The sequence below is a fragment of the Melanotaenia boesemani genome, chromosome 10 (assembly GCF_017639745.1).
Source record: "Melanotaenia boesemani isolate fMelBoe1 chromosome 10, fMelBoe1.pri, whole genome shotgun sequence".
Classification (NCBI taxonomy): Eukaryota; Metazoa; Chordata; class Actinopteri; order Atheriniformes; family Melanotaeniidae; genus Melanotaenia; species Melanotaenia boesemani.
In genome coordinates this window covers 3,103,319-3,130,995 of record NC_055691.1, presented here as the reverse complement: position 1 = coordinate 3,130,995, position 27,677 = coordinate 3,103,319, and the positions used below count along the sequence as shown (strand labels likewise).

Genomic DNA, 27,677 nt, shown 5'->3' with positions numbered 1-27,677 from the left:
GAAACACACAGCTGAAACCCGTCTGACCGAGGTCAGCGCAACCGTGATTGCTCCCTGAAGATGAGTTGGTAAATGTCCTTAATTTTTGCCTTTAGCTTGTAAAATTAAAATTTCCAGAGGAAGGCCGAGAGAATTTTGAGAAGTATATGAAATACCCTTGCTTTTTATAACACAACATGGCAAAGGACATACATGATGAAGTAATGATGGTGGTCTTGCAACGATTGTTAACAAAAAAAAATCCAGAACTGAAAATAATAACAGACTGGAGACAGTGTGAACACGGACTTTAAATCCTTCATTGCTCCCCAGTCAGCTCGCTCTCTGATTGGCTACAGTCCGTTCCACATCACAATCCACGCAGTCACAATTCAGGCGTTGTCAGTTTTCCACACACACCTGAAGATCTTTGGTTGTAAATATTGAACCTGTTCAATACTTCTGATTATCGGCCATGACCCGTTTCGAAGTCAATTGTCGAGATAAATTTGTTCTTAACACACCTCAGACCAAATGATGATTTTATTGGAAAATCTTATAAGACACAAGATAATTGAGCAAATGACATCCTTAGTCGGGAAGGAGGAAAATCAGGACAAAATCAGCCCATTGATGTTTATGTGTGTGCCCCATTTCAGTGATTTTTAATAACGACCTGTAAAAACTCCATTACAATAGTCAGGAATACTGAAAACTTGAAGAAGTTTTTCTAAATCATGCTGTGCCATCAGTCTTTTTATATATTCTTCAGGTAGTAAAGGCTGATTTGGTTCCTGCTTTTGGACACCTTTACACCATTTGATTTGAATTCTAGTCCGTTTGCTCAGAAATCGGCTTCATTTGGGGAATTGTAAATGCACAAATACTGCCTCCACCTACAAATACAAATTGATCTTAACATTACAGACTGAAGCCGGAAACTAATCGGATGCTCATCTTTGTTTCCAAACACAATAATTTCAGATTTTTCTTTATTTAGCTGAAGAAAATTCTGGAACATCCAAGTATTGATTTGATTGTGACACGAACTGAAGCTCTGTCTGGGATCAGCGTGTCCTGGTGAAACAGTAATATAGAGCTGAGTATCATCAGCATGATTATGATCAGATATTTTGTGTGTTTTTGTGAGCTGAGGTAGTAGAAGCATGTAGCATGTAAAATTAATCTAAATTTAGACTTCTGCTAATCTAAATTACACACGCACGTCTGTGTGCACAGATTCACTTTTCAAGAAAACCCAAAGTGCACTTCAGATAATCAACCTAGTTGAGACAACAGAATAATCCCACCTTAATTTTATTTTAGTTTTAGTTACATTACAACATTTGGATCACAAATCTGGAAAACTGGAAGTTTTTAAAGGTTAAAAGAGGCTGTGGACTACTTACTTATAACTGTTTACAGGTTGACAATCCCTGTAACAGCACTCTATCTTCTGCTGATATAATTAGAGCCTGGAGTAAATCCAATCCCATGCAGAAGATCATTTTCATTTTTCTCACACCACGTAATGCCAAACAGGTCAATTGTTTTCAGTGCAGAGATCTGATCATAACTGTCACTCTAACTCGATTCAGACCTACATAGTGGATTGTATTGACAGCTGTGAGACCGGCCTGAGACTAACCAGAGCAGGTGGAGCAGCGTTAAAGGACTAACTCTCTAAGTATGTATTGATATCCACAGTGACGAGGCATCCAGGCCTCATTTCTGTCCGATATCACCATGTCAGACTCAGAGCTCAGAGTATTTCAAATGCATGAGCCACATGCATCGTCATATAACACAAGGGCTGTTATTTGGCATCTCGATAACAGACCTATTCAATCCAGTTCATTTTTATTTTAATTATTGATATGCCACTTCTTCAAAAGTTAAGACATAAATGAACTGTTTATAAATGATGACCCCAGTATTTATTTATTTTTCTCCTGACACATAAAACTTTGGAAGTAAGAAAGCATTTACTTACTCTTTACCAGGACTGTATGTCAAGTCCACAACAGAAAACACACGTGCAACAAAATTGTGACAAGATGGCCTGTGTGAGCGGCTGGAAACAGTGAAGCAATGAAAGCGGCATCCAGTACAAAATTATTTTATTAATTTTACTATTAACTACCTCCTGCACTCACATATACATAGAAAATGTACTGTCTTAAACCATTAAAATGTTGCTGATGCCTCTCTTTTTCACAGGTATCTGGAAGACAGAATCAGATATATCATTATTACCCCGTTCAATAAACACCAATAAATAACCAAACATGTGTGTTTTCTGCATATTTAAAGTGAAAAATGTGAATTAAAGTTGAAATTTTACACCAAACAATGCTATACAATTACAAAGATGTTGCCATTAAATTCTTATTCAGCTGCTCCTTCATCCTTCATTACAAACTCAGGATCAAGGATCACATGAAAACTGTGGCTGTGACGGACGGGTGACCTGTCCAGGGTGTACCCTGCTTCTTGCCTTTTAATTACTGGGAGAGGCTCCAGTTTCCCCCTGACCCTTAACTGGACTAAGCAATACAGAAAATGGATGGGTGGATGAAAATTGTGGAAGTTTTTAAATATCCTGTACAGGTTAAATGTTAAAAAAAGGCTGTGGACTACTTACTCATAACTGAAGTTGACAATCCCTGTAACAGCATTCTATCTTCTACTAAATCCAATCCCATGCGGAAGATCATTTTCATTTTTCTCACACCACGTAATGCCAAACAGGCATATTCAGCCACTCCTTCATCCTTCAGTCAACAACACAGCACAGACTTGCTTAGGCCAGACTGATTTACAAAGTGGTGAATTATAAATTAATGAGCACAAGTTGCATCACACAAACACAAACTCATTTTGAGATAAAATATTCCAGAAAAGTCAGTAAATCAGTGTTGGTGGATTATTTCTTTGTTGTGACAATGCTTCTTGGTAATAAATCTCATACTGATGGAACGTTTGTTTATTTCCCTCTTAAACTGAGCCACATTTGTAGAAAAAATGCATTTGTGGGATGAGCTGATTCTGCTATACAGAATGTGCAGCAGACTTCACCAGGACTTTGTCTGCCATGCTGGGAGAGTACCACTATTGTTTATATCTACATTTAAGGTTTGTCATTACTAAGCTTTATGTTTAATGTTTAAAGACACACTACAGAGAAACCGAAATGTACTTTAAGAAGAAAAAACAGAGTTGTTATGATGCATAAACACTAATTAACAACTTAGATCCTTAAAAGCTGCCAAACAACAAATGAAGTTCAGGTTTATGTAGCAGGACACACAGGTGTTTATTGTTTGCTTCCAGGACTGCGTCTGCCAGCCAATTACTGGAATAGAGCACCATATAAAAGGGTTTTCCTTTTTTTTTATTGAATGTACGAACAAATCAGTCATAACAGCTCATAAATAAAATGGATCAACACAGAGTAACTATTCTGATGGGAAGTATAAATGGATTACCAGATAACTAAAAGAACAAAAGAAAAGGATAAAAGGAAAAAAGACAAGAATAATAATTGCCTTCATTTAAACGGTTCCAGAAAGATATTGGTAGTTGATATGCCTTTCTTGCTGGTTATGCATTGAAGAGTTTCAAAGTACAATTCCAAGTCTGTTAAGAATGACTTGAACAAAGGCTTTGATTGAGAGTATTTGGCTCTATGGATGTGAAGCCTTCCTAACAAGAGAAACAGATTAATAAGAGTATTTACATCATTATCTTTGTGTTAAAAAACGTAATAACAAATTCGTTCATCATTATTAGTGTATTAAACCGGTTTGATAAACTTTAATTGTGCTGTATCCTGTTCTGAGGTAGGTAAGTCACTACTAGTCTTGCTCTAGTCTATGTTATCGTTAATCACAACTGGACATCAGTGATCAGTGAGAAGCTTTACAACTCTGCTGCTTGCACCCCAAAGCAGTGTCACCATCTGCCATTGCTTCTTTTAGCCGTAGTACCTCGCTGGAAGATGTGTTTCTACTTGCACCGATTGAATAGAATCTACACATGGCATTATTTTTTGGTCATATAGGTGGGGGTTAGGAGTGTGTGTATCAGAGACACAGAATAAAAAATAACAGTACTTGGTGCTTATAATTACAGTGGAAGAAGTACGTGGAAGAGCCACAAGAAGTACGTGGAAGAGCCACAACATTAAGGACTCAGTATTCCAAACTCCAGAAAAGTAAACCAATCGGGAGTGGAGAGAAGGGCTTAACAGCAAAGCAGAAATGGATGCTCAAGTCCCTATCCTTCCTCAAAACACGCCCCCCAGCATGCTACAGCAACCAGTGTAAGTGTTAATAGGGTAACTGTAGTTTTTTTTTACTTTGATTTTGTTAGTCGTTGTTGCTTATTTCCTTATAGCTATTATGTTGTTATGTTACATGCAGATATGTCTGTATCAGATAAACCATATCTTCCTTTAATTACAGCTTGTCCCCAAATGCTCAGAGGATCCAGTGGCTCATCTGAACCATCTACTCCACTGACTTCCCATACTCCGGAACCTCCCAATGCAACCAAAAAGCCAAAGAAAATCCAATCCACTGATGCCACGAATTGGAGAAAATTAAGATTTTACAGCAGATGTCAAGTACTCTTCAGTACTCTTCTGCTAACTTTAGCTAACACTGTTGACACCGAGAAGCGCAGCAGCAACAAGCCAGTTCATGTGCAGCAAAGTTTGATCCGCCTCACTTTATGACTTTTCTTCGCAGTTTATTGTCCAATTGTCAAGAATAATTATGTCACAGACCTACATTAAAGACATTACACAGAATGTAGAAAGTCATGGTGTATAATAAATCTGTTCCGCAGTTTTACTTTAGAAAATGTTAAACCTTACTGACTGCATGTCACTGATTTATTGAATTAATAATGAACACACGCTGGGTCATTCTGGCATCGATGCAGCTCCAGTAGAGGACCCATGCATTCAGTGCAGCAATGTCCAAAATGTTATAGAACACCGTCACCGTCTGACTCCTGGATTTTTTTTAAGGATTCTTTACTATTGGGAGATAGGAATAAGATTTTGCCATTACAGCTTCTAATTCAACAGATAATGCTCATAGTCATTGACAAAAAATTGCCAGATTAAATCATGGTAGATGTTATAGTATGACATTGTTTGACCCAGATCATGTTGATATTCTGGATCTGGCGATCTAGAAGGCTGAATATACAGGGTGAGGTGTTGGGCCTTTTGGGGTTTTTCTCAGGTGATTAACCCTATGGCTTGGAGGAGGTGTGTGCTCTGAGTGCATCTAATTAAATATTTATTGTTCTGACATTTTGTTTCTGAGTTCCAATTTATTATCTGTGTGGACTCTTTTCCGTTAAATTAACATTTTCTGTGACTTATGAAAGGAAAAGACAGATGTCTAAATATACAGGATTAAATCATTTATTTAATCCATTTTTATGTAAAATGAGCAGTAAAATGTAAAAGCAAGTTAAAAATGTGAAAGCAGATTTATTTATTACAAGAAGAATAAAAGATAGCAAAAGAAAAACTTTACTGGACCTGATGGCATACGTATCTGAAACATGTGAACAAGTAAACAGTCTATATAAATTACACTGAAAAAAATTACTACCCTCTTCATTAAAGACAAAAATGTCAACTTCCAAAAATCTGCTATAAAACACTGATTCTGCTCAAAACTACCAAACATTTAAAGATTTTCAGGATCCCTATAATTATTACATTTTTGATTGTTTTGATCAGGACTAGAGCTGATCAAATAATTTTACCTATAAAATCTGAAAAATATATCAATCTGTCAAGTTTTTACATCTTTTTTGAAAGTGGACATTGACTCAAGAGAATAGTAAATGAACCAATTGACTCTACAGAAAAACCAAAAATGCATCAAAGTCAATATTTCAGTTAATCTTGGACATGTCCCTGACAGACTCCACCAGCCACCCGAAATTTGCTTCATAGAAAACTCATCAAATGAATCAAGTAATCAAGATGGCATTTAAACTATTACAACCCTGAATCCTAAATGAATTAAGAGGGTTGTGAATTAAACTGACACCTGCAGAATTAACTGTTATCTTCAATGTAAACCATAACAGATAGATAAAGGGTATGAATATTGTTTTTATTTTCTCATAAGTAAATAGGGAAAAAAAGTTGCACCACATGTCAGATTGATAAGTTAATAATGTTAGGGAGGATGGGGAAGATAAAAGTTTGTTCAGTTACTGGTCACTGCAATAAGACACAAAGTCATTTTCTTGGTTTGTATATTTGATCATACTGTAAAATGGTGTCGTCTCCACTGCACCCAGCAGATGACTGGAACCATTCTGTCACCTCCTGCTATTAATATGTGCAAATTACACTTAATCATTCGTCATTTGGGTCATCTTCAAATGGAGCCGAGCCTTCCATCTAAAGAAATTACATTGTGAAAAGGCAATTATGTGTTATTTGTGAAGAGAAGGTGTAATAGCTGTCTCTCTTTGTAGGAACAAATCTCTTTGCTTCATATGATCTTTATTGTCTAATACACCATATTTTCTTTGAGACCAAACAAATCCAAACTCTGTTACCTCCACAGAAACCATAAAGTGTCTAAAACACCAGAAAGGGAGGGAAAAAAAGTAAGAACTTCTTCACAAGAAGTCCTCCTTAGTGTTTCTGCAGTAGTTTCACTATATTGGAGTTATTATATTTTTATTAAGTGATATTCTGATTTTAATGCCATCTTTTCCCCCATTGTTAGTGTTTTTTGTCCTTGACTGAATACTGGGAGTAATAACCAGTAATTTAGTCCAGGATAACAAGCAACAACATTCATTAAGTGACTCATGTATGAGTTCTTATTTTTATGATTAATGATTTGTGATGACGATGATAATTAACATTAATCTCACTCATCTGCTGCTCTCAGGTATCTTCTCATCACGACTTATTCATCAGTGTCTTTGTGTATGCAAGATTATTTTTTATATCTTTTATCAGAAGTGATCTGCATTGTTAAACATTTTTAACAGAAACAGAGCAGTTTTCAGGTACTTTGTGCCTGATACAGTATGTGTATTAAATGCTCACCAAATGCAGATATTTAGTTTATTAAATAAACATTTATCAGCCTGTTTTTAATGTTACATAGGAAAAGAGGTTCATCAGCTTGTATTTCATTCATTCTTATTAGAGATGGGCATTTAGGTGACTTTTGAAGTTGATCAGTCAGGCTTTTACAGTCAGTGAGTCATGGGGTCAGCATGACATCATCAGAAATTAAATAAAAAAATACTTTATGTCCAAATGGAAATTGTAAAAACTTTGTGAGATGTTATTTGCATATTTTGTGTGTTTAATAAACAAGTGTTTTTTTTTGTTTTTTTTTATACATTGTTAACAATGTCTGGTTTGTACCTGCAAGTAGATTCAGCAGGTAGATGAGGAAGTGGGTCAAGGAGATATTGGGATGCAGAAAAGTTTAACAGCTGTTAAACTTTCCGCCTCCACACCGAGGTTGGGAGGCGGAGAAGAGGTGGTTACTCCTGGGTGAAGCTGTAGCTAGCTTCAGGCTTAGCTCCCTTCACTTCACCCAGCAATGGGGAAGAAGACACAGGACTCTGCTGGAACTAGAAGAGCTGTGTGGTGTTTATTGTTAAACCTTGTAGCAAAAACATTCACTGCTAAACAAGCAGTTTTTCAAGTGTATGTAACTGTACTTATAATACAGTTTTTTTTATTAATTTTTTTGCAAGTGAGGTTGTAATATCACATGTATTGTAGCATCAACTTATTAACATCCAATGTCTCAAGGTTTTCATTGTCATTATGCAAGCATAACAAAATTTTGAATCTCTTGGCTTAAGCACGTATAAATGAGAAAATAGAAACAAAACAGGCACACATAAATCAGTAAAAAATAAAGATATAAAATACAAAAATATATATATTTTTACAGAAAATGAGAAATAATTCACAGTGGACAGCAATATTTACAGAGTGGATAAAGTGCATCCTAATACAAAGAGGGAGGTCTGTGTGTGTGTCTGAGAAGATTTAAATAATCAATTTTTGTGTGGCTGTGGAGGGTTGGGTGATGTGTGTGAGTACTGTAGGGGAGAGGGGGTGTAAGTGTTGAACTACAGGGGGGCTTTAAAGCTCTGGAGAAGAAGCTGTCTCTGAGGCTATGTCCACACGCCACCGTAGCCTGTTCAGGTGTAAAAACGGTGGACACAGCTTGGAGAAAGGCTTCACCATCCCCAAGAAACCACTGTAGTGCATACTATGAGGTTCTGGGGGGCGCTACGATGATTAAAGAGTAACACTCCAGAGCTAGAACAGGACAAAACGCATGTGCAGATAATGACATATCTGCTTGTTGATGGTACAGTAGCGTCATATCCTCTAATTGTGCGGTTAAGCTGTCCTCACAATACCACAGACGGTAGCAGTCTCAAACCTATCCACCTTGGTACCTGGTTTCAGCATGATCGGTTTCATGGAGGCTAATCCCTGGTTTCATGGGGATGAAAGGGTGGTTTGCTAAAATACTTTTGCGGTTTTACTGCAATTAGGTGTTGTGTGGACGTCCCCTGAGTCTTTCTGTGGTTTTAATGTTCCTGTGCTGCTTTCCTGATGGAAGCAGTACAAACAATGCATTGCCTAGGTGGGTGGGGTCGGCTGCAATGTGTCTGGCCCTCTTCTGGGCTCGGGCGGTGTAGATGGAATCTAGATCTGGTAGAAGGTGCCCAAATTCCCTTGAGCTGTCCTCACCACCTGGACTAAGTTCCTGTTGACCTGTGCTGTGCAGCTGCCATACCACACCGTCACCCTGAAACACAGGATGCTCTCATTCGTGGCTCTGTAAAAAGTCACAAGTCCCATCTGTTTCAACTTCCTGAAAGAAGAGCTATGGGCCTTCTTCACCAGGAGTGAAGTGTTCATGGTCCAGGAGAGGTCAGAGGAAATACGATTCACGCGCTCCACTGCCTCTCCGTGTATGCAGAGGAGCACCTCCTGTGATCTGACATGACCTCCCTGGTCTTGTAGATGTTAAGAACCAGATTGTTCTTGGAACACCATTTTGTGAGACTCTGGACCTCTTCTCTGTAGCAGGTTTGTGATGTGGCCCATGGGCCTTGAGTTCTAATGTATTCTAATGGGTGTTCTAATGAATAAAAATGCCAAATTTCTACCACAATGCTAGTGCTAAATGTTAGCACAACAGTGACTTACATGCAGCTACTTCTCCACCTACCAGCTCAAAACAATCATCACGCAGGATTGCATAACTTCCTGTATCTGTGTGTTGGTGGGGTTCTTCGAAGACCTTGATCCCACCAATCTGAATTTTCATGTGGAATTAGGTGTTTACAAGGCCATTATAAATATATTTATTTTTATTCTAGACATAAGGGGAATTGAAACCCTCGTGTAAACATGGCCATTCTCTCTCCACATCGTGTCTTCTCAACTGCTGCCATCGTGCGCAAAGCGTGCACGTCGTTAATATGGCAGAAAGGAGTATGCACAGCATTTGAAACAAGCAGGACAGAGCTGCTGAATGCAGTCAGTGACTCCAGCAAATCATCTGCATTTATAGAATAAACAAATTAAATTCAGAATCAAACCAGCACGTAGAAAATGATTTTCCATGCAAATAAATATGTGAGCATTTTCATTCACAAACTCAGGTCAGACAGAGAGATAAAAATTAAATGTGCTGACTACCAAAACAAACTAATATTCAGTTAGAGTTTTGTCTTAACTTGGTTACGTTTCAGTTCATACATGAGTATAATTAATTCCCTGGTTTTTATGCTTCACTTTTTGGCAGTAGACAGTGAAGACAACAGAAAGGAATAAAGGAGAAAGTTGAGTGTTGGTTGGAAGAGGAATCACGATCTTTTGTAATTCCCAAGTAAAATACATTGTCATCAGCACAGATTTCAATTCATTTCTGTGAGGTTCAGAGTCAAAAGCTTGTGCCGAGTAAGCAACTGTCTGCTCTTCGGGACCGGAAACTTGCCTGGGTACCTGATTTAAAAAACAACAGTGTTGCTAACTTAGCGACTTTGTCGCTATATTTAGTGAGTTTTCACTCCCCTCAAGTAACTTTTTTTTCACAAATTTTTCATTTTTACCTTTCCCACAGCATTCCTCTCCACCGCAGCATCCATTACAACTATATTACTATGGTGACTATGCAAATTGGAAGATGACATCATTTATTGACTTCTAGGGACATTTAGGACAGCCAATAGCTACTTTTCTTACTGGGGAGTTGGCAACAGTGGTGGTAGAGGGAGGAGGAACTGCAGGAGAAACTGAAAATCCTGGGATTTCTGGTCTTAATTGTGTTTGTCTTTTGCCACCTGTGCTCACCACTATGCAACACAGGTACATCACAATGAAAATGTTGGCAAGTTGTGTCTACACATGTGAAAAGTGCTTATGGTTGTGCCAAAAGAATGACTGACTCAATCAGTGGGTTCAGGCAACTGAGCATTTGGTTCAAACAATAGGGTTTAGTGTTTTGGCAGTTGAGAAAAACTGCAATAAACTTTTCTTAGAATTCTTTAAAAGTTGCCAGGCCTGACAAACGTTTTCTGCATCTGTAGCCCATTTTCTTAATTTGTTTGCTTGTTTAATATTCCACCGGTTTTCCCCACAAGTGTTGGAAGTTTGGTTGCTAGATGCTGCTTTAGTGTTGAAGGCTTCAGTGCTGGAAAGCATTGGCTAACACAGACCAGCTGTTTTGTTACCACCGTTTACAAAACTGTACTTAATGAATTGGATTGCTCTTGTGCAATATTTTTGCCTTTTAGGGGATGTTTAGCCACCAATTTCATTGTCTTTTTTTTCATTTTAAATGCTTCTTATTAACTTTCACTACTGGCTAGTGACTAGGTGAGTGTCTTTTCTCTGCCTATTGGAGTTTGTATGGTAGGTTGCAGCAATGCAACTGGGCTTCTCATGATAATGATAAAATATCTCCCATGTTGATAAAATGGTTATTACAAATAACTACCAACGGTTTATGCCTCTTCGTTTTGATGCCTGTTAACTACATCAATAAGGTGAAGCATTAACTCAACCTGCAGTGTGAACGTGGACTTATGTTAACACCTGCTGGTAGATTTGGCTTGTGAGTGCAGCACGAGGAATGAGGAGTGATTAAAGATGAGTGCGATAATGCAATAACAACCATGCCTCTGCGACATTTAGAGATATTTGGGCTCAGTATAAAGTCAGAAATATTTTGCAGCTGTAAATGAATTTTTGCAAATAATTTCAGTTTGTATTTGTACATCAGGTGTTGTTGTCCCGCAAAAAAATAAAAATAAAATAAAAATTGCCCAAAAAACTCAAGTAATAAATGTGCAGAAAAGGTACAGTTTACTGTGTTATGCATATGCATTAAAAGGTTGCATGATTGTAAAAAAAAGATTTGTATTTGTGGAAAAAAACAGATGCTCTTTTGCAAACTTCCTGTTCACCTGTGAGGGACCGAACTGGAGAAGGACGAGAACACAGGTGTTTTTTTTTTTTTTTTTTTAAAAAAACAGGTTTTATTTACCCCAAAAAATACTCCCAAAAACACGTCAGGGCCCTTAAAAGAAGTCAAATGAACAAAACTAAACAAAGAGTATAATGGTACCTCAGTAACTTTAAACTACCTGTCAACATGTAACACAAAGAAACGAAACTAACACAAGAACCAAACTGACCTAACAAACAGGAAACAGGGGAACTTAAATACTGGCTGACCAGACCAGACACATGAGGGGGTTAATAAATAGTAACTAATAACCTAAACAAAGAGACAAAACGTAAACAGTTAGTTCAATTAATGACCAAAAATGAAACAAGAAAGCAATCTACTCAAAATCCAAACAACAAATCTAAATATTTAAAGAGTGAGCAAATTATCTTCCCTCTGGAAGGAGCTGTCTTGGTACAGGCCCATGGCACTTCCTGTTCCCTTGGCTTCTACTGGTTGTGCTAACTTCTGCCCCAAGCGTTCATAAGGCTCCCCCAGCACCATTAAGAGAAAAGACTACATGTTAAATAAGCAAAGCTTTAACAGCGTTGAAAATAGAATATTGCTCTAATGTGCGCGCTAACAAAAAGAGAACTAAAGCATTTAAACTAAATTTAAACCAAATAAGTAAACAAAATGGTGTTAATTCATAAACTAACATAACTGAAATGTGTTGGTGTAGTGGGTCTTATACTGTGTGGCTGCAGGTACAGCCATCACACCACAGATACGAAATACAACACTGAGTGCAAGATTCTGAACTTGTGGTAGAAAAATTTTGCCCCTTTCTTTTTACTTTTATCTGATTAGATGGTGAGTAATCAAACTGTCCAATTAGAGAGCAGAAAGAGCTCCTGTGCTTCTGGATGTGTGTTCCGTCAAAAATAGGCTCTGCACATATGTTTAGTGGAACGATGCTTCTGGGATGGTTCTGGCATGCACCGCGATGTGCACGGTGTGAACCAAACCACTGATTAAAATGGCTGCAAAGAGCTGCAAAGGCCGTGGTGCACACGCACCCTTTGGAAATTGGGGGTTAAAAGGCCAGTTTCCATGCCTATTGCTTTTTTGACTGAGCTGTTTTCTGGAGACTCTTTGCTTTCTGCAGTCAACAACATTAGCATGTATTGCATAATGGTGCACCTGTTTAATTGATGTAGATTTTTGTAGTCTCCCTCAGGTTTTTGCCACTTTTTGTCTTCATTGTTCTTTACAAAAAGCACAAGCAGTTTGATAGAATTAATGCCCTCAAAGTCACTAGGAGAGTGGATGAACCTCTTTTTAAACGAGTAGTTTAGCACCTACAAGTAAAATTTGAGTGACCGAAAGTTAGATTTTGCACAGAGAAAAACGCTGTCTTTTAAAACACAAGTTTCCTTGGTGCCATCTTGGTCCGCCTCTCGAGTAGACCAGTTTCAAGGACGGAGGATGGTGGGACTGTGTCTCAAAGTGAATATTATAAACTAATCCAAGACTCAACTGTCCAAAACTGGCCGTCATTGGCAGTCGCTCGACTTGTTTTACTCCATCTGGCCTCCATGCACCGTAGTTACAATTTCAATGGTGCTTTGATTCCAGGGTAGCTCTGCCCCTGACAGCAGCAATTGGGGCCAGAGGTTGAACATTATATGGTCGGGGAGAGTGATAGGTGACTGTCCAAAAATGGGATCATCTGCTGTGCTCTGGCATGTCCCACCACCTATCTACCCAGGGGGCCCAACAGCCACGTACATGCGGCGTAAAATAGCCGCTGCCACCACAACCAGGACACACAGCGCCAGTGAGCCACCGCCAACCCCAGAAGGCTTTCACCACATGCCATGGTGGGACGACGAGGAGGGGGAGGGGAACAGTGGGAGAGCCCAGTCTAAATGTAGACTGTTTAGATACAAGCTGACATTGAATCATAATATTTTACTGGTCCATTCATGATTCAGGTGCCTTTTTTTGTTTTGTTTTGTTTATTTTTGTGACTAATTACCTTGTTAGAGAACAGCATAGAACATGTTGTGCAGTAAGAATAAACAGAGATTATGTTTTTTCAAATGATAAATACAGCAGGATTAGTCTAAGAAACTATTTTTGTGTGTGCTGGTATACAGGGTTCAGTGAAGCCTACCTGAAGAAAGAAGTGTGAACAGGTTGTGTCCGGAGTGTGATGGGTCAGCAGTGATGTCTGCTGCCTGTTTCCTGACTCTGGAGGTCTATAAAGCCTGGATGGAGGACAGTTTGACACCTTTTCAGTCTGTCGTGTCTTGGTGGCTGAGTCAAACCAATCAGGGACATGCAAGAACAGACTGAATGACTGCTGTGTGAAACTGGATCAGCATTAATTGAATAGACAAGATACTTATGCTCACATAAACAATCTAATAATGTTAAAATTAATTTTGTTGCTCAATAATCGTATACGGGTACATAAATGGAAACATTTTGTACATAGAATTATTTGTACTAAATATTTCAGTCACTGAAATGCCACCCTCTGGTGGTCAGGAGAATCAGCAGCACATCCAGTTAACCCTGACACTTCAGTCATTTTTATTTGTTATAAAGCCTAAGTGTTACTCTTGCACTGTACTTGTAATTAGCTCACATCTGCCCCTCAGCTTTCACTTCCACACCAAACTGTGTTCTATTGCCACTTAATCCAAATGAGGGTGGATGCTATCTGTGGCAATTTTTGCTGATAATCTTGTCTAACAGATGTGATGTTACTTCCAGACTGTGTAAAGTTTTAACACTGTTGTCTAAGTTTGTTCTGTTTGTACTTATAAACAAGATATTGATGACAGGATGATTAGTGACATAGGCACATTCACACCATCTATATTTCATCATTCCACTCAAATAATTTTTATTCCTCTGAAAAGGGTAATCTTTACTAAACTGTACTAAATAAATTTTATGAAAAAGGTACAATAATATGAGATAGTGTATTACAAGTCTGACATTATATTAATGATTACTATATATAAAAAAGGACTTGACATTTGCATGAAATAAAACACATGATGCATGAATTAATAAAAAATAAAAACAGTGCCACATTTTTTTCCACGTCCGTTTTACTTCTACAAACATTTTTTTATTTAATTTTATATATTTTATAAAACTATTTAGAAAATAATATTAGGTCATATTTTCATCATTGACATTATACCCCTAATATATATATATATATATATATATATATATATATATAGTTGTCCCCTCACCCTCTGTTGGCGGTCTCATCCATCCAAGCAGAACCCTCAAGCTCCCAGAGGCCTGGGAGCTTGAGGGTTCTGCGCAGTATCTTGGCTGTTCCTAGGACTGCACTCTTCTGGACTGAGATGTCTGAGGTTTGTCCTGGGATCTGCTGTAGCCACTCTTCCAGTTTGGGGGTTACTGCCCCAAATGCTTCACTGTTGCCTTCATTTTCCAGGCCTTCTCAAGTTCTTCTTTCAGGCCTTGGTATTTCTCCAGTTTCTCATGTTCCTTTTTCCTGATGTTGCAATCACTTGGTATTGGGATGCCAACCACAACGACTTTCCTCTGCTGTTTGTCCGTCACCACAATGCTGGTTTGCCATTACCATTTTGTCGGTCTGGATCTGGAAGTCCCACAGGATCTTAGCTCGGTTATTCTCTACCACCTTCGGAGGTGTTTCCCACCTTGACCTCGGGGCTTCCAGTCTGTACTCTGCACAGATGATCCTGTACACTATACCAGCCACTTGGTTATGACGCTCCTTGTAAGCTTTCCCTGCCAGCATCTTACACCCTGCAGTTATGTGCTGGATTGTCTCAGGGAGCTCTTTGCACAGTCTACACCTGGGGTCTTGTCTTGTATGGTAGATCTGGGCTTCTATTGCTCTGGTGCTCAAGGCCTGCTCCTATGCAGCGATGGTCAGTGCCTCTGTGCTGTCTTTCAGTCCAGCCCTTTCTAGCCATTGGTAGGATTTCTCGATATCAGCCACTTCAGTTATCTGTCGGTGGTACATCCCATGGAGGGGCTTTTCCTCCCATGATGGTTCCTCCATCACCACATGATCTGTTTTCCACTGCCTGAGACCGAGCACTTGTCCGTTGAGGCCATCTTCCTGATGTATTCAAGGATGCTGGATGTTTCATCCTGGATAGTGGTTCTGACACTCACTAGTCCTCTGCCTCCTTCCTTGCTCTTAGTATACAGTCCCAGGGTGCTGGATTTGGGGTGGAACCCTCCATGCATGGTCAGGAGCTTTTGTGTTTTCACATCTGTGATCTGAATCTCTTCCTTTGGAAAGCTTATTATTCGTGCAGGGTATCTGATGACTGGCAGGGCATAGCTGTTAATTGCCCGGACCTTGTTTTTGCCATTGAGCTGACTCCTTAGGACTTGCCTTACTCGTTGGAGGCATTTGGCTGTGGCTGCTTTTCTTGTGTGGTACTTGTAGCTGTCCTCAATGTCTGCTATTCTACCGTATGGGAGTGAGACCCCTTCTGTATGGACTACCTTCCCTCTCTTTGTCACCATCCGCCCACACTTCTCAAGTCCGAATGACATTCCGATGTCATTGCTGTAGATCCTGGTTGTGTGGATCAGTGAGTCAATGTCTCGCTCGCTCTTGACGTACAGCTTGATGTCATCCATGTAGAGGAGGTGACTGATGGTGGAAGCATTCTTGAGTCGGTATCCATAGCCAGTCTTGGGGATTATTTGGCTAAGGGGGTTCAGACATATATATATATATATATATATATATATATATATATATATATATATATATATATATATATATATATATATGTGTGTGTGTGTGTGTGTATGTATGTGTGTGTATATACAGTGGTCCCTTGCTATAATGCGGTTCACTTTTTGTGGCCTTGCAGTTTCGCAGATATTTTTTGTGCAATTTTGCATACTTTTTTTTTTTTTTTTATATAGTGCATTGTGTGTCTATAATACTAGACTTATTTTTCTATGAAGGTTTGAACTTTGAGGGGGCTTAAACAAGAGAGAAAAGTGTGAAAATGTTAATGCCTGTCTGTGTTTCTTAGTGATCAATTTTGTCCTGTTGCTTTGGTTGGCTACCGTGCTGCTATGTCTATTAATACATTCATTTTACATGATTTTACCCTCATAATTTGACAACTGAGACTGTCCTTTAAAAATAATGTCTGGATGATGACTGGGATTAAAAAGGTTAAATTTCTTAATGCAAATTTACTAAAAAAAAAACAAGGTCCACAACTAGATTAAGGAACCTGTGTTAGTCTGGTTTTCATCTAAACCAACAACTGTTTGTCTGATCTTCTTCAGACCTGGTGTTTGAGTTGGTAAAGTTTGAATTTTATGGAAAATGGAAAATGGAAATTTTCTGATGTGCTCCTATGGTAAAAATCCTCAGCAGAACTTTGGCTACATACAGGCAGAGACTGAATTGCAGCCGTTGCCAGGCAACAGCTAACAGGTCTTCCAATATCTAATGGAGTCTTCTGAGGGGTGGAGACCAGTTTGGTGTTGTCTAGCAACAGTTATAGAATGTAGTTAGCTGAAGGGCGGAGCCTAAGTTTGCTTTGATGATTGTGACATAACTGTGCCTATAAAACCCCCTGCTTTCGTCATCAAGTCAGTACACTTTGAGAACGCATCTCAGTACACATCTCGTTACGCATCCCGATTCCAGTTTTTGGAGAAAGGAAATACAAATCAATTGTTTTGAAAATGGCAGTAGATGGAATAGATCAAGTCCACAGTGGACAACCCGAGACGGTCATGAGACCTACATCTCTGAAGTCGAACTGTGATGTTCACAAAAGACACCAGAGTAACACTCAGGCTAAACCGGGCAATGTTTCAAAGAAACGTAAGGACGTCGAGAAAGTTACATTTGGACTGACTGTGGGAAACAGTTCTATGGGGCCTGTCCCCAATCTACAATCGCAACCCATGGACAAAAAACATCAGCATAATCCTAAGGAAGTCCCTCAGCCACCAAAGTTGGTTAAAAAGCCATCAAATGTCCAGGACAAAGGTAAGGTGAGTTACTCTGGTGCATTGCTGAAAGATCTGCAGACAAAAACGTCTGAAGATCACAAAAACAGATCTGAGACAGTTTCACCTGCAGAGCCTCCCGTCAGAGAAGCTGAACAACATTTAGCTGCGACGGGAACTGAAAGTGTTGTTACAACACCTGTTGCAGACCAGGTTCCACAAGATGGAGAAACTTCTTCTGAGCAAGAAGCTGGATCTAAAATATTCTTTGCAGTCCCTGCAGAACTGTATTATGAGAGACCAGTTGCAACAGGAGATCAACAAAAAAAGAAACGCCGCAAGAAGAAGAAGTACTCATCTACGGAGGTTAACTGGACAGCGATGTATGAAACGATACATGAAACCTATGAAGACTATATCGAGGGATTTCCTCTCCATGCAAAGTTGCCTAAAGGCCCATCAACCTTACAGGAGAAAGCTGATGTTGGCAAGGAATCTGAGAACCCGGAGAATCTCCAGAAAAAAACATTTGGAGGCCCAGGATCAGAAATAACTACTGAACTCACTGCAGAACCTTTGGTTCTAGGTAAAGTTACAGAATCCAGTCATCCACCACCAGAGACTAAAGTTGTTGATGCTCTGCCTGAAAACCTAAATCAGGGTAATCCTAAGGAAGTCCCTCAGCCACCAGAGTTGGTTAAAAAGCCATCAAATGTCCAGGACAGAGGTAAGGTGAGTTACTCTGGTGCATTGCTGAAGAATCTGCAGACAAAAACGTCTGAAGATCACAAAAACAGATCTGAGACAGTTTCACCTGCAGAGCCTCCCGTCAGAGAAGCTGAACAACATTTAGCTGCGGCGGTAACTGAAAGTGTTGTTCTAACACCTGTTGCAGAGCAAGTTCCACAAGATGGAGAAACTTCTTCTGAGCAAGAAGCTGGATCTAAAATATTCTTTGCAGTCCCTGCAGAACTGTATTATGAGAGACCAGTTGCAACAGGAGATCAACAAAAAAAGAAACGCCGCAAGAAAAAGAAGTACTCATCTACGGAGGTTAACTGGACAGCGATGTATGAAACGATACATGAAACCTATGAAGACTATATCGAGGGATTTCCTCTCCATGCAAAGTTGCCTAAAGGCCCATCAACCTTACAGGAGAAAGCTGATGTTGGCAAGGAATCTGAGAACCCGGAGAATCTCCAGAAAAAAACATTTGGAGGCCCGGGATCAGAAATAACTACTGAACTCACTGCAGAACCTTTGGTTCTAGGCAAAGTTACAGAATCCAGTCATCCACCATCAGAGACTAAAGTTGTTGATGCTCTGCCTGAAAACCTAAATCAGGGTAATCCTAAGGAAGTCCCTCAGCCACCAGAGTTGGTTAAAAAGCCATCAAATGTCCAGGACAGAGGTAAGGTGAGTTACTCTGGTGCATTGCTGAAGAATCTGCAGACAAAAACGTCTGAAGATCACAAAAACAGATCTGAGACAGTTTCACCTGCAGAGCCTCCCGTCAGAGAAGCTGAACAACATTTAGCTGCGGCGGTAACTAAAAGTGTTGTTACAACACCTGTTGCAGAGCAAGTTCCACAAGATGGAGAAACTTCTTCTGAGCAAGAAGCTGGATCTAAAATATTCTTTGCAGTCCCTGCAGAACTGTATTATGAGAGACCAGTTGCAACAGGAGATCAACAAAAAAAGAAACGCCGCAAGAAAAAGAAGTACTCATCTACGGAGGTTAACTGGACAGCGATGTATGAAACAATACATGAAACCTATGAAGACTATATCGAGGGATTTCCGCTCCATGCAAAGTTGCCTAAAGGCCCATCAACCTTACAGGAGAAAGCTGGTGTTGGCAAGGAATCTGAGAACCCGGAGAATCTCCAGAAAAAAACATTTGGAGGCCCGGGATCAGAAATAACTACTGAACTCACTGCAGAACCTTTGGTTCTAGGTAAAGTTACAGAATCCAGTCATCCACCATCAGAGACTAAAGTTGTTGATGCTCTGCCTGAAAACCTAAATCAGGGTAATCCTAAGGAAGTCCCTCAGCCACCAGAGTTGGTTAAAAAGCCATCAAATGTCCAGGACAAAGGTAAGGTGAGTTACTCTGGTGCATTGCTGAAGAATCTGCAGACAAAAACGTCTGAAGATCACAAAAACAGATCTGAGACAGTTTCACCTGCAGAGCCTCCCGTCAGAGAAGCTGAACAACATTTAGCTGCGGCGGTAACTGAAAGTGTTGTTACAACACCTGTTGCAGACCAAGTTCCACAAGATGGAGAAACTTCTTCTGAGCAAGAAGCTGGATCTAAAATATTCTTTGCAGTCCCTGCAGAACTGTATTATGAGAGACCAGTTGCAACAGGAGATCAACAAAAAAAGAAACGCCGCAAGAAAAAGAAGTACTCATCTACGGAGGTTAACTGGACAGCGATGTATGAAACGATACATGAAACCTATGAAGACTATATCGAGGGATTTCCGCTCCATGCAAAGTTGCCTAAAGGCCCATCAACCTTACAGGAGAAAGCTGGTGTTGGCAAGGAATCTGAGAACCCGGAGAATCTCCAGAAAAAAACATTTGGAGGCCCAGGATCAGAAATAACTACTGAACTCACTGCAGAACCTTTGGTTCTAGGTAAAGTTACAGAATCCAGTCATCCACCACCAGAGACTAAAGTTGTTGATGCTCTGCCTGAAAACCTAAATCAGGGTAATCCTAAGGAAGTCCCTCAGCCACCAGAGTTGGTTAAAAAGCCATCAAATGTCCAGGACAGAGGTAAGGTGAGTTACTCTGGTGCATTGCTGAAGAATCTGCAGACAAAAACGTCTGAAGATCACAAAAACAGATCTGAGACAGTTTCACCTGCAGAGCCTCCCGTCAGAGAAGCTGAACAACATTTAGCTGCGGCGGTAACTAAAAGTGTTGTTACAACACCTGTTGCAGAGCAAGTTCCACAAGATGGAGAAACTTCTTCTGAGCAAGAAGCTGGATCTAAAATATTCTTTGCAGTCCCTGCAGAACTGTATTATGAGAGACCAGTTGCAACAGGAGATCAACAAAAAAAGAAACGCCGCAAGAAAAAGAAGTACTCATCTACGGAGGTTAACTGGACAGCGATGTATGAAACAATACATGAAACCTATGAAGACTATATCGAGGGATTTCCGCTCCATGCAAAGTTGCCTAAAGGCCCATCAACCTTACAGGAGAAAGCTGGTGTTGGCAAGGAATCTGAGAACCCGGAGAATCTCCAGAAAAAAACATTTGGAGGCCCGGGATCAGAAATAACTACTGAACTCACTGCAGAACCTTTGGTTCTAGGTAAAGTTACAGAATCCAGTCATCCACCATCAGAGACTAAAGTTGTTGATGCTCTGCCTGAAAACCTAAATCAGGGTAATCCTAAGGAAGTCCCTCAGCCACCAGAGTTGGTTAAAAAGCCATCAAATGTCCAGGACAAAGGTAAGGTGAGTTACTCTGGTGCATTGCTGAAGAATCTGCAGACAAAAACGTCTGAAGATCACAAAAACAGATCTGAGACAGTTTCACCTGCAGAGCCTCCCGTCAGAGAAGCTGAACAACATTTAGCTGCGGCGGTAACTGAAAGTGTTGTTACAACACCTGTTGCAGACCAAGTTCCACAAGATGGAGAAACTTCTTCTGAGCAAGAAGCTGGATCTAAAATATTCTTTGCAGTCCCTGCAGAACTGTATTATGAGAGACCAGTTGCAACAGGAGATCAACAAAAAAAGAAACGCCGCAAGAAAAAGAAGTACTCATCTACGGAGGTTAACTGGACAGCGATGTATGAAACGATACATGAAACCTATGAAGACTATATCGAGGGATTTCCGCTCCATGCAAAGTTGCCTAAAGGCCCATCAACCTTACAGGAGAAAGCTGGTGTTGGCAAGGAATCTGAGAACCCGGAGAATCTCCAGAAAAAAACATTTGGAGGCCCAGGATCAGAAATAACTACTGAACTCACTGCAGAACCTTTGGTTCTAGGCAAAGTTACAGAATCCAGTCATCCACCATCAGAGACTAAAGTTGTTGATGCTCTGCCTGAAAACCTAAATCAGGGTAATCCTAAGGAAGTCCCTCAGCCACCAGAGTTGGTTAAAAAGCCATCAAATGTCCAGGACAGAGGTAAGGTGAGTTACTCTGGTGCATTGCTGAAGAATCTGCAGACAAAAACGTCTGAAGATCACAAAAACAGATCTGAGACAGTTTCACCTGCAGAGCCTCCCGTCAGAGAAGCTGAACAACATTTAGCTGCGGCTGTAACTGAAAGTGTTGTTACAACACCTGTTGCAGAGCAAGTTCCACAAGATGGAGAAACTTCTTCTGAGCAAGAAGCTGGATCTAAAATATTCTTTGCAGTCCCTGCAGAACTGTATTATGAGAGACCAGTTGCAACAGGAGATCAACAAAAAAAGAAACGCCGCAAGAAGAAGAAGTACTCATCTACGGAGGTTAACTGGACAGCGATGTATGAAACGATACATGAAACCTATGAAGACTATATCGAGGGATTTCCGCTCCATGCACAGTTGCCTAAAGGCCCATCAACCTTACAGGAGATAGGTGAGTCTAACTCTGGGGTTTTGTTGAACAGTGAGGAATTCCCTGCACTGCAGACAAATACATCTGAAAATCACGAGAGTAAGAGAGACGACACCACAGCTGATGTTGGCAAGGAATCTGAGAACCTGGAAAATCCCCAGAAAAAAACATTTGAAGCCCCTGGATCAGAAATTCCAACTGAGGTCATTGCAAACACAGACAAGTCCTGTAAACAGGCCGAGGAACATCATGAAATCAAAGTTGCAGAATCCAGTCATCCACCATCAGAGACTAAAGTTGATGATGTTCTGCCTGAAAAACTAAATCAGGCCTGTCATCAGGCAGAGAGTCAAACATCTGAACATCCAACAGACAGGTCAGAGAATGAAACATCCGTTCCACAAGAAATAAAGTCTGTCATTGAGGAGCCAAGGGCAGCAGAACAGCAAAGTCAAAGAAACCGACGCAAAAAAAGCAAGAAAAGTAGACCTGAGATAGTCTGGGATCTACCATCGGAATCCATGGACAAAAGCCATGAGGAAAATCTTGAAGAAGTCTCTCAGCTACCACAGCTGGTTAAAGATCCATCAAATGTCCAGGACAAAGATGAGTCTTACTCTGGTGCTCTGATGAACACTGAGGCAGAGAGTCAAACATCAAAGACTCAGAAAGAACTCAAGATTCCTGAAAACCCGGAGAATCCTCCAACAACATCTGGAGGCCCAGGATCCGAAACCTCAGCTGAACTTATTGCAGAACCTTTGGTTCTAATACAACCAACAACAGTTCAGCTTGAGGAAATCTCCAGTCATCCACCATCAGAGACTGAAGTTGCTGATGCTCTGCCTGAAAATCTAAATCAGTCCTGTCATCAGGCAGAGAGTCAAACACCTGAACATCCAACAGACAGGAGACAGGAAGACAACACAAAGGCTGAGCTGGAAAGTCTTAACACTGTTTCAGCTGCACAGCCTCCAGTCAGAGAACCTGAAGATTCATCTGTAATGGAAACCAACAGTGTTGTCAGTAAGTCTGTTGCAGACCAGGTTCCCCAACCTGGAGCAAGTCTTTCTGAGCAAGCACCTGTATCCAACACGCTTGCTCCGATCCCTGCACAACAGTCTGTACAGACTACCACCAAACCAGCGTCGGAGAATCAAACACCCGGTCCACAAGAAATAAAGTCTGTCATCGAAGAGCCAAAGGCAGCTGAACAACAAAGTAAAAGAAGACGACGCAAGAGGGGTAAGAAGAATATCATTTTGGCACCTGTCTGGAATCAGCCGTTAGAACCCCTGGACAAAAACCATCAGGATAATCTTGAGGAAGTCCCTCAGCTACAGGCAGAGAGTCAAACATGTGAACATCACATAGACAAGGACCAGGAAGACCTCAAGATTCCTGAAAACCTGGAGAATCCCCAAATAATATCTGGAAACCCAGGATCAGAAATCCCTGTTGGGGTCCCTTCAGAATCTGTGGTTCTTTTACCACCAACAGAACCAGAGCCTGAGCCGATCCCTTCATTGCCAGCACCTCCAGCCGCAGATCCACATCCAATCCTCAAACTTCTGCTGGTCAACAAACCAACAAACAGCCAGTCTGTCAACACGAACCTTGTTGATGAACAGAACATCCCTCACAGCTCCAGTCTGCTGATGATCCCAGAGCTCCAGTTCCATCAGACCTTGGCTGTAAAGGATGAAAAGATCGCAGAGCTACAGAAACAACATGAGGAGATGCAGAATCAGCTAATGGAACTGCAAAATCAGGTCAACAACAGTAACACCATGCAGTCATCAGCGTCTAAGCAGGTGCAGAAACTGGAGGCAGAACTCCAGGAGGAGAAAAAGAAAAGAGAATTGGCTGAGACTTCGGTATCCGAGCTGCAACGTGAAACGGACAAAGCCAAAACCGAACTGAGCCAGATTCACATTCAGCTCCAGGATCAACAACGGGAGACCAGTGATGAGAAAACAGCTCTCATGACTGAGCTGAAGAGGCTGAAACAACAAGTGGAATCTCAGAAATCCGTGTCTGAGAAGGAGAAAGCCATCCTGTATGCTGAACTGAAGAAAGAACATCAGCAGCATGCAGACGTCTCCAGCAGAGTGGTCCAGCTAGAAGCAGCTCTCACTGCTGAGAAGACCAAGGCATCAAGAGCTGAGACCTGCTTGGCCCAGGAGGTGGAGGAGAATGCTAGAATAAAGTCTGCTCTGGTGAAAACCCAGCAGGAACTGGATGAGCAGAAACACCAGTGGGAGCAGCACCTTCTCCTGGTTGAGCAGGAAGAAATTAAAACCTCCACAGAAAGATCCGCGATGGAGTCGGAGAGAGAACTGGAAGACCAGGGGCAGCAGCAAGGTCAGAAGTCAGAGCTTCTAGAAGAATTATCCTCTCTGATGAAGTATCAAGACAAGAATGCACGAGAGGAAAAATGCTTCAGAGAGAGCTTACTGAAAAGAGTTGAGAAGTTAGAAGCTCTGATGTTAATCAAAGAACAGGCCTAAAAGACGTCTGTGAGCCAGAAAAACCTCTGCTCTGGACGCTAAAGAATTTCTGGCATGAAGACCTACCCCTATTTTTTTATTTTTATTTATTTATATATTTATTTTTTATATTTATTTATTTATTTTTATATGCTTACTTTCTCCATCTATCCCTGTCCTTTCACTCCCACTGAACACGATTTGACTGAAAAGAAGTCACAAAGACATCTAAATTGATTTTCAGATTTCTGTTATTGTTTATACTTTCAGAAAATAAATACTTTATTGTACCTTCAGGGGTTAAATGGATTGTCACTGGGGCGGTACCCTCAAAGGTGCTGCAGTTCCCTTAACAGTGCAGTTTTTACCTTAAGACCAGACGGCCCCCAGAGGGACAGTATTGGTCTTTATGAAGTATAAACTGTGCTGTAGAGGGTTCAGCTTTACCTTTAAGGGTTCTACCCCAGTGATATTCCTTTGTACTCTTAATGGTATAATTAGGTATTCATTCCCTGAAAGTGTAGCTGTATAGTTCAAGAGAAATTTTACAGCCACACAATGACAGAGGTGATTGCAGCTGAGAAACAGCCACAGTCATCAAAAAAGAAAACAATTTTTAACCAAACTTCTGTGTCTCGTGCTCAGTGGGTCTTTCACTATTCCCTTTACTCTTAACCCTTTAACCACATCTCTTTTTTCACTTTCCTCCTTTCCTATCCCCTCACAAAAAAAAACAAAAAACAAAAAAAAAAAAAAAAATTTAAATAAAACAAACAACCCAAAACAAAACTATGGTTTATGGTCAATCCTTTTTTTTTACTTCTGTGAATCTAAAAATGTAAAACATGATATAAAATGTTGTGAAAAATGTTGTGAAAAATGAAGGTTAGATATTTAAGTTCATTCGTCTTTTTACTATTAAAATGATTATTATAAGATTATTATAAAACTGCTTAAACAATAAAACAAAAACAAAACAAATAAACAAAAGACAAATAAAACAAACAAAACACCAAACAAAAACATCATCTGAGGGCAGGTTCAACAAAATCTAATCAATCTTTAAGTCAGATCAGCTGATTTTAGCTACTTCAGTAGGATCTTTACCCAGAATCTGACATGTTTATGGATCACAATAAGAAATCGCCATCAGTCGGGCTCCGATCCCTGGGGTCTGTTCCAGAAAGCAGCTTATGTAAAAAACTCTGAGTGTTTCAACCTCAAATTTAAGGAAACTGGGTTTTATCCCTGAGTTTGTTACCATGGTAACTGACTCTATGAAGTAAACCTGCTGTGATGTCACTGAACGTTCAGTGACATCACAGCAGGTTTGCACTGCAGTACTATTTTTATTTATTTATTTTTTATGTAAATGGGACCTTTCTTTATAACGCTGGCAACACAGAACAATCTGGAAACACAAAGATGTGTGAAGTCATGAGACCCATGTCTCAAATCCGAATTTCATAAAATGATCTAGTGTAGAGGACTACTTTTAGTTCCTCTGTCGGCCTCTTTGGATCCCAGCAGTACTGGTTAGGTAATGGTAACGTTACTGGTGGGTAACAAAAAGAGACCATAAGTCTCAGAATTATTAGCTTCTGACATTTTGAAGCCTCTTGGGGTTTCATCCTGAACACAAAGGTGAGCCCACTGAGCACCCATGAAATAAATTACTTAACTGTCATAAATAAGAGTTTTTTTTATTTATTTTTTTTAGTTTTTTTTAACTCACCCCACATGAAGTGGTAAGCAGAGTGTTCTGGTTTAAAAAGTCTCAAACTATAGTTAAGATAATTGATAAAAACAAATAGGTATTAGAAACTATATGAATTTAATATAATACATTAGGTGTTAAAGGGTTAAATCCTGCTTTCTGGTGTTGGTACATACCTGTACGTATGTGAGACCCAGTTCATCGGCAGGAGGCAGTTTATGGACATGCTGATAGGTCTCAGTATTAGTATGTTATTTATCTAAAATGAAACATTAGGTGTTAAAGGGTTAAATCCTGCTTTCTGGTGCTGCCAGTTTTGATTTGCAACATGGTGAAGTGATGGTAAACTTTATCATATGCAATATTAAAGGTTTGGTAAACATGCATGAGCTCACAGATACATGCCTCAGGTATGTATGTGAGACCCAGTTCCAGGGGCACTGCCAGGGATTTTGGGCTCCATAAAAGGAACTGAAGCAGTACCTGAAAATTTTGATACTATAATACATAAAATGAGCAATTTTAATGATATTTTGACCATCATACCTATATTTGTGAAATGAAAAACATGACAGCAGGTTGCTTGGTAGGGGACGCACTAAAAGTACAATGAAGTTAATTTAGATTCAGTTATTTGCTGCAAGACAGATGCTTTATATTCCAAAAAACATCTCTCTTTTTTAAAATACGTGAAAGGAATACTTAAAATGAGTACTTAAACTGAAATGCATTTATAATCTGTGGAGAAACAAATCAAATCTCAGCTAAAACACCATCAAAAACAAAATGGCCAATCGTTTTTTATGATTGATTGTATTGTGAACGTTATCATTGAACATTATTACTGAACAAGAGGCAACAAAAAACTAATAAATAGAAATAAATAAATGAATAAATAAATAAAATCATAAGCACATGGTCAAATAAATTAGGTAGGTTCAGAAAAAAAAGCAAACCACTGTCAAGATTTACAGCCAAACGATGGCTGGGAGCCGTTCTTAAAAATAAATAATCACATTTTAAAAGGTAGAACTTTGTGTAAGATATCAAGGAGTGGTAAAGGTATGCTGCTGAGTCAAACTCTTGCAGTCCCATTCATAATCACTGTCCTTGCTCAGCCTTTTTCACCAAGAGCCCAACGTGGAGCTTTCTCCCTGCAAGATCACTAACAAGTCCTTGAAGTCCAGCTTTATAGTATCTCCAATGATGTAATGTCATTTGTAATAGCATCACAATCATTATTTCTGGTGGCCTCCCACTATTTTGTTTTACTTAAAGGTGCTTTCAGGGATTTCACCAAAAATGTTAAGGGAAATTAATTTGACTACCAATACTCCACATCATTGTTCTCTCTCCAGTCTCAGCTTTTTTCTTTTCTTTTTAAACTTCCCAATTTT

The 27,677-nt window shown here is 39.9% G+C and overlaps 1 long non-coding RNA gene across 1 annotated transcript; it reads left to right on the top strand.

Annotated features, from left to right (window-relative positions):
- Positions 1-1,819: 1,819 nt before the first annotated feature.
- On the top strand, positions 1,820-27,591 carry LOC121647189. The gene is made up of 3 exons (XR_006011807.1): positions 1,820-1,831; positions 6,217-6,224; positions 27,468-27,591. It is a non-coding gene; the product is annotated as an uncharacterized LOC121647189 (long non-coding RNA).
- The last annotated feature ends 86 nt before the right edge of the window (positions 27,592-27,677 follow it).